An 8,377-nucleotide genomic window follows, 5' to 3' on the forward strand; every position below is an offset into this window, starting at 1 on the left:
CTAGGTTACGGCACTATACAAGGTAGTGCACTTGACTTGCATGGAAAGGCACTCCCAGTGGCACTGATTTATAACAACTATTGGAAGGAGAGTGCCATAATGGAGGTCTTGCCAGGAGAAAATTTCTAACTTTGAGATACAAAAATAGCGAGTTTTAAAGTTTTTTAAGCATTTCAGAGTCATATATGATCAACATTAGAACCCCAAAAAACTAGACTCTCAATAAATCCGATACTTTGAGAAACTCGACAAGCCAAAACATTTTTTGGCTTTGAAAAAAAGAAAAAAAACCCGCATGGTATTTTCGTAAAAAGCTAATTTAATTTACAGTAATAATTATGCTTTTAGTCTACTACAAAACAGTGAATATATAGCTCTGAAAAGATTGAAATGATATTTAAATAAATCTAAACTATCATTAAAAGAATAAAGCATAAAAGATTGCTGTCGCACTTTGATTACTATAAGTGAAATATCTAATTTAAGCTTGCTTTGAATAAGGCTCAGAGTTCATTAAATAAAAATAATGTCTCAAAATTATTGCTTTATAATAGAGTTAAAAAAGTTAATACAGATTACTTTACAAACTCTTATAATTGAAGAAAACTATCACGCCTTCCATTTAATGTACAAATCAAATCCTGTTATATTTTTTCCAGATCAGATGAAAGCGCCGCCGCCAGTGACAGACTTCACCCGAAGGTTCGCGCACTTTGACAAATTCTATGAGTGCTCTCAGCACCGTAACACTATCATTATTCACACCACTCGTTTTCAATTAACCTGCTTACTACCGCAATAGTTATTTGTTTTAATTCATTACTGAATGTATTTTATCTTCAAACAAGGAAAGTAAAAAATACCAACATAATTTTTGTGATTTCAGAAACCATAATATGACAAATAATGTTCTTAAATTATTGAGGGGGCTTGGGCCCCCTCAAGCCCTATGGAGTCGGCGCCACTGTCATGATCGGCACCAGTACTAAACCACAGAGGAATAAAAAGGGCAATACTTTCGGCATGGAACCATATGCCACTGCAGCTGTTGGAAACTCTTGTGAAATCTATATGCCCAGCCGCATATTCGAGGTAATTCAGAAAACTGGGGGGCCCAACTCGTTTTTAAAAGTTTGTAGTTTACACTAATGGCTAGATTTAATGCAGTGTTAATTTTTAAAACATTTCAAATATTGATTTTTTTTTTTTTTTTTTTTCAATTTATCTATGTTAATAGCAAAATTACATTTTCCTAAATCTATGCATTACATTAAAATTACATTAGAAAATTACATTTATCTAAATCTATTTTGTTTTACTGAAGTAATTGCAAATGTAACTTAATTAAACTGAAAAAAAAATTAAAATTTTGTCAGCTTATAATTGTGTTCTTGCAGTATTGTAAGTTTGTAATTCAGCATTGGTTCATTTTTGGTTATTAAATGATTAAGTATTTTGAATGAAATTCTACCAAACTTCAGAGTTTCTTACTTTTGAGTTGATACTTTTGTCCAGGTTTCATGTATTATCAAAATATTAAAGCTGAGATTTTTTTAATTAAATTATTTATTTTATAAAATTTATGAGTTATACTGAATTTAGGACTATTTGGTAAGTTTTTTAACTGAGTTAAATTATGATTGAAAAAAATGAAAAAAAAAGAGTTTATAATTTTGTCCAGCGGTGGCACTTGTATGTTTCTCATTAATTTCCAAAAACAAAACTTTTAGCAATCACTTGATGGCAACATTTATTCATTCTATGGCGTTAAATTAACATTTTGGAACGAAACTTTCTCGTAATCCTGGATTTTTTACCTGTGAGTTTATACTTTTGTCCAGGTTTCACGTAATGATAAAATATTAAGTTTGCAAATTTTATAATTTTATGAATTTTTTAATTTAATTGATAAGATGTACTAATTTTAGAACTATTTCTTCAGCTATTCATCTTTACTTCAATGAAAATAATTTAAACTGAGTCATGTTGTAATCGAAACAAAAGAAAAAAAATTGAGTCTATAATTTTGTCCACCACTGTAGACGTTCTTAGACACTTATTTACGCATGGTAGAGTCGGAAAAAAAAAACTCAATATTCATTCGGGGGTGAGTAAAATGGAAATTAAGGTCGATTTTTCAGTGAAAATTTTTTTGCGAATACAATACTTCCTTTTTTGTAAAAGGAAGTAGAAAGGTTTCATGAAATTTGAACAATGCCAACTTGCTTCTGAAAGTGTGAAACAGCACTCATGTGTACTAGCCGATTGAAAAAAAACTTTTTTTGAAAACTGAAAATTTCATGAAGGACTAGGGTAAAATCACCAGTAACAGACAAGGGTCCAGTAACAGACAGTCATAAGTTTGGATTTAAATAATAAGCCTTTTAGGTGGGTAAAACTGATGATGACATGAATGCGGTGCAGTCAATCTAGTGTTATCAGAATGAATATATTGAGCCAGTTTGGTATTTACAAGGGAGTGGTTATGAGCAGCTACCACAAGGTCAGCTGGTGTTTCGTGTTCAGTTGAATTTAATAAGGCTTTAGTTCTAAAAATCAAGAACTTTTGCGCATTTTGAAGAGAAAAGAAGAATTTTGTCTATTACTCATTCTGTCTGGTACTCGGTATCATCAGATTATTCGGTGTCTGTTATGAGGGGGGGGGGGGGCTTTTTTCAAAATTGAGCAAATAAAAATAGAATTAACTAATTCAGAGGATCCAGAATCAGCCAAACTTTAGATGAGATGTTGTTGCATGAAAGAAAAACAGTTTAAAAAGTCCAAATTCTTAAAAGGCTCAGAATATTGAGTTAACCTGAGAGCGATGTCTTAAGCATGTCTGTGACTGCTGGTGCCGTTACGGGCAAACCTATCCTGAATCCTGACAGCATTGTAAAGGCTACACAGAACCTAATCAGGGCCGTTGAGAGAGGGAGACAGGCCTTTGCATTGCACAGGGGCCCGTGAGAGATTGAGAGGGCCGCGAAGCGGGCCTAAGATAAAGATATCCTCCCCCCCCCCCCTTAAAAAAAACTTTTTAATTTGAAGGAAGTCATTCTCCTAGAGTTAAGATAATTAGTTTTCAATCGAAGTGAATTCAGTGAAAGTGATCAGGCTCGAAGTGAGAAATTCTACTTGTCCTTATCTTCATAGCCCACTATCGACGCATTAAACCAAAAATAAATGTGATTTTTTTTTTTTTTTTTTTTTTTTTGCGTGAATTCCAAGGCTAAAAAAATTGCTTCTTTTTGATAGCTAAACAGAATTTTAGTAAAATGGAAAAGGGGCAAAAAAAAAAAAAGACTTATAAATATAAGCACTTGCATTTTCAGCGTTCGAAACTCAAAACATAGGCAAGCGATGCAGTTCGATGAAAAGATTTAAAATATGAGTTGATTTAGTTTTTGAGTACAGTGATGCAAATTGAAACTAGTTCTAGTGTTGTTTTCTAGAGTAAACACGGGGAGGAGGGCGATTGTGGGGCACTTTGAAAGTTGTTTACTCATCAAAGTGCATAGAACGCCCTTACATATCTAAAAAGGACACAGTTATGTCACTATTAATTAGAATCAGTGCTGGTTTTACCTATAAGCTAAACAAGCTATTATAACTTAGGCCCCCCTCTTCTTTTGGGGGCCCCAACTCTCGAAAATTCCTAAAAATTCAATCCCAAAATTTAAACCTGAATTCCGTATTTTGAAAGTTATTTTGTTATTGCCTGCTTTTATATTACTTCTACTGCATGCAGTCAATCTATTTAGAAAAATTACTACACTACCACTACCTCTATTCCTTTTCGTTTTCTGCACTACTTGTTATTTAAAAATATAGTATTGCAGAATAACAGGGGTTTCTTACTAAATTAGAATGTAAAACTATACGATCAAGTATTAAAATATCAGAGATTGTAAAGTACAAATGAACTGCTTTGAATAATTTTAATTGTTCTAGAGGCCTTGAAAATAATTTTAAAAGTTTCTGACACTGCTTGGAAAGTGCTTCAAATTTATTTCTTATCAGTTGTATAAAGTATGATTTGTCCGAATGGTTAGGCTGTTATTTTCTCATTCCCTAATTTCTGAATATTTCTACCATTTCTTTTAAAGCATATTTTAATCTTGATCGTTTTTCAGTTAATTCAGTGTTCCGTTTGTTGGTGAGTTGATAAGAGATGATAGAAAACTAATTATACCGAGAGTCGATGTGAGCAAGTGACCATGCGTCATCGTTTCTCCCTCGTCGCTCTTCCTCTCTATCGATTAATATCAACGATTTGTCGAACAGTTTGTATTTTGTATTGTCTTAGTTTTCAAAAGAATGTAAAGTTTAAGAAATTTTTTGCTTTCCTTTTTTCTTTCCTCATGTTTTTGTAGTTCCTATTATCCCGTATAAAGCCTCAAAATGCAGATTTTTTTACTGTATTTTTCAAAAAAATTTCCGGGGGAGAAAATTTTTAGGGGCTCTCCCGGACCCCCTAAAATTGGCGATGTTCTACCCTCAACCCAAAGGAGATCCCTTCATCACTCTCCTGATAGCCCTCCTCCTCCTAGGAGGTAAAAAAAGACAGACAGCAGAAATGTTATTTATTTATTTATTCATTTTTGTTAAGTACACACACACATGCGCGCGAAGGAAAAGACACATCGTGAGGGGAAAATATAAAATTGCCTGTTTTGCTATCGACATAAAGTTGTCCGAGCTACAGAAAGGGTCCCCTATACCTCAAATCGCAAATCAATTTTAAATATTTATGTAAAAGCGGAGCCTAGAAAGAGGAGGGTAAAGATTAAGTAAAAAGTTAGGGGTCCTGTAGAAAGTTGCATAGGGACCCATAAATCCTGTCGACGGCCCTGAACCTAATGACTCCATTAAAATGCTACCAGGTTAGGTTTGCCCCAACTATAGTATCAGCATAGTTTTTCTGTGCTTCTGGTATGCATAACTAACTGCAAGAGGAAAAAAAAATATTCTCCTACCCTCAAATCCTTCATTGCCTTTTTTAGGTTCGAAATGACGAAAACAGCACTTTTTGAATCATGTTTTGACCCCAGAAAATTTCTAATTAGGCTTAACTTAAATCTTTTTTTTAAGCACAAATGCAAGTTCATTCTTTCAACTTTACAATAAGCTATGTTTGTCTTTCTACCAATTTAAATAAATTTACTAGAGCTTTTAGAAAAAAGATTTTAAAAATTGTAAACATTACTCTTCCACAGAGCCAAAAAAAAATAAATAAATAAATAAAAAGCTACAGTCAACTGTCAATAACTCGAAGTCCCAAGTGATCGGCTAAAACGTTCGAGTTCTGTGAAGTTTTCACTACAGTCTCAAAAGTTAGGGACCCAGTGAAAACTTCGATACAAAGGGATATTCGAGTTATTAAGATCCGACTGTATCAGGAATTTAAAAAATTCAAGAAAAAAGGACAACAGTTTGGCCGTACAGAATATTTAGTTAACTTTGAAGATTGATGCACTGCTTTACCTACCAAATTTCATCTGAAAATTTGTTTATTGTATATGGAATGACACGTATACTATAAAAACGTCGACTTTTTTTTTTCTGAAAGTGGTACATCTATGGTACATCTGGGGTAGAGTTCTCTGGACACTCTACCCCAGATGTACCATAGAAAACATTTATACAAATTTTAAAAATATTTAGATATATAGCAAGAGGTCTAAAACTTATATCTTCAAATAATTGGTTTTTAACTTTTTTTTAATTAGATGTAAATTTAAATAAAATATCAAATTTCGATATTATTAGTGAACACAATTTCAAACCAACATTTGCAAATGAGTAATGAATAAAAAATGCATTTAAAATAAAAAATTTAAACTTGAAAAAATCCATATTTTTGAGTACTATGTGGGGGCTTGAATGTTGAATTAATTATTGAAATTTCTTATTTAACGCCACTTGCCTACTACATTGTTCATATTTTTTGGTTTGATAATTTCTTAAAATTTATCTTCATTTTTTTTAAAAAATAGTTGGAAAAAAAATCATTTTTTTGAAGAAAATTGTAAATTTTTGGAATAATGCGGATGTCTAAACATTGTTAAATTTGGAAATATATTTGTGGTATATGTGGGACTATAGGGGCAACGTTTCACAGGGGTGCCCATCCCCCCCCCCAAGCTCAATGGCGCAAATTCCCCCCCAAAAATTTTCTCGCTTTCGAATCGGGTTAAATATAAGTTTTTAGAGTGTTTAATTTCAAGTCAAATTCATGAGGGGGGGGGAGGGGGTAGCGCTAAAAAATAGCATTTGAACTGAAATATTGTTGGATTGTTGACCTGCCTTGCCTTCCCAAATTTGACAACGTGCACCTTGAGTAAACAAGTTTCGGGTACCCCTGAATTTTGCTACACCTTATTTTTTTTTTTTCAAACGTATGAACAATTACAGGAAGAGTGGATTCAACTTTCTAGCTTGGAATGGAATAATTACTAAATGTATACAATATGAATCTTATTTTATTGTCACTTAGATAGGGGGTTCGGGGGTTTCTCCTCCGTAAAATTTTCGAAATTATAGTTTTAAAACCAATTTTAGACGATCTTTGGTAATGTTTTTGGGGATAAAAGGTTTGGTGTGCTCTTCTCGGTAATTTTTCAATATTGAATCTTTAAAAGCGCAGTTGTAGATAGTTTAACGTTGTGTGAAAGAGGACTTTTCCTTTGTTTTCAAAATTGTAGTTCTAAAAACGCAGTTTTAGATTATCTGTGGTAATGTTAGGGAAAGAAGAGATCCTAGGGCTTGTCCCAAGAAAATTTCCAAAATTAAAGTCTTAAAAACGCTATCTATGGTTGCAGGAAAAGCAGCTTTCTGAAATTGAAGCTCTAAAATCGCAATTGTAGCGAACGTTAAGAAAACGAGTTTTTGGAATCTCTCCCGGAATTTTCTCGAAATTGAAGCCCTGAAAACCAAATTTAACACGATTTTTTAATGATGTTAACGAGAGTAGGGAGGGGGGGAGGGGCGCTCCACTTAAATTTTCGAACTTGCAGCTTTAAAAACGCAGTTTTGATAGATCTGGATAATGTTAGTGGAAGGTGAATTTTAGTGCCATTCCCCCGGCAATTGTTTGAAATTGATACTCCAAAAACGCAACTCTAGGCTTGTCTGATCATGTTAAGGAAAGAGGGGGAATCAGGGGCTCTTTTCTATGAATTTTTCAAAATTGCAGTTCGACAAACGCAGTTTTAGATGACTCTTGATCAGGCCCGCGCCAAGCTTGATCGGCGCCGTCGTGCAAATGTATTTTGAGCGCCTTTAAGCAGTGGCGTTTGGCGAAAACATAGTCAACACCTGGAATCAGGTTATGTAGACAAATATGACGTAGAAAAATTACGTTTGGCATTTAATTTAAAAAAAAAAAACAATGTGTAAAAAGGTGTATTTAATTTTGGATTACAGTGTACGATTTCACTTCATATCTTGAAGTTATTTGGAGTTCAGTAGGTCCTCTGATATGCTAATGCGCTTTGGAAAAGAAAATATTTTAAATATCAAAGTTATAATGTGTCGCTCCAAAAAATCTCTCTAATATGTAACTGATGAAAAGTTAATCAAACTTTTATGCCAGTTAAAATATGACAACAGGGTACTGTTTCTAAATTGAAGTATAAAGGATATCTCGGCTTAATAATCTGAAACTGAAATTAATTCCGGTAAAACCAATATTTTTTTAATACGGAATTCATTGAATATGATATCTAAAACAAATACATTGCCCAAAGCTTTTTTTTTTTTTTTTTTGACACACAGTGTTACAGAAAATGAGGGGGAAAGGGAGGGGAATCGAGTAATTATGGTCAAGTCGTTACTTTTTGGAACTAAAAAGTTAGCCAAAATTGTTGTCTACAATATAGAAATGTTACGCACAAGTAAAAAATATGTAAAAGGGCTTACAATATTTTTATGCATGATAACATGACATAGTCGATATTCCACGAATAATGGGGTAAATTTCTTTATTTCTTCCTTTTTTTTTTTTTTTGAAAACATTCACATGAAAAATGTGCAGATTTTTTTCTAAGTGGGGCACCGAATTTTGCAAGGGCCCGGGTATCACTTTGGCTTTATCGGACCATGGATATAATGATAAATTCATTCTTTTTTTTATTATTAAAGAGATTCCCCCAATTTGGAGCATTTTTGATTGTTAGAGCCCGGCGCCTTTTTGAGTCTGGCGCCGTCGTGCGCCGCACAACCTCGCACATAGGGACGGCGCTTCCCTGCTCTTGATGATAAAGAGGGTGTTCTTCTGCCGCTACAGTGGGGGCGCTCTCCTGGAAGTTTTCCAAAATTGAAGTTACATATCCAAAAAAGATGGATCAGACACACCATGACAGATATGTCATGAATG

The 8,377-nt window shown here is 33.6% G+C and overlaps 1 protein-coding gene across 1 annotated transcript in view; it reads left to right on the forward strand.

Annotated features, from left to right (window-relative positions):
• Positions 1-8,377, forward strand: part of LOC129225807 (sugar transporter SWEET1-like) — a 55,569-nt gene that overhangs the window by 33,334 nt on the left and 13,858 nt on the right. The window lies entirely within an intron of this gene.

The sequence above is a fragment of the Uloborus diversus genome, chromosome 7 (assembly GCF_026930045.1).
Source record: "Uloborus diversus isolate 005 chromosome 7, Udiv.v.3.1, whole genome shotgun sequence".
NCBI classification, from domain to species: domain Eukaryota; kingdom Metazoa; phylum Arthropoda; class Arachnida; order Araneae; family Uloboridae; genus Uloborus; species Uloborus diversus.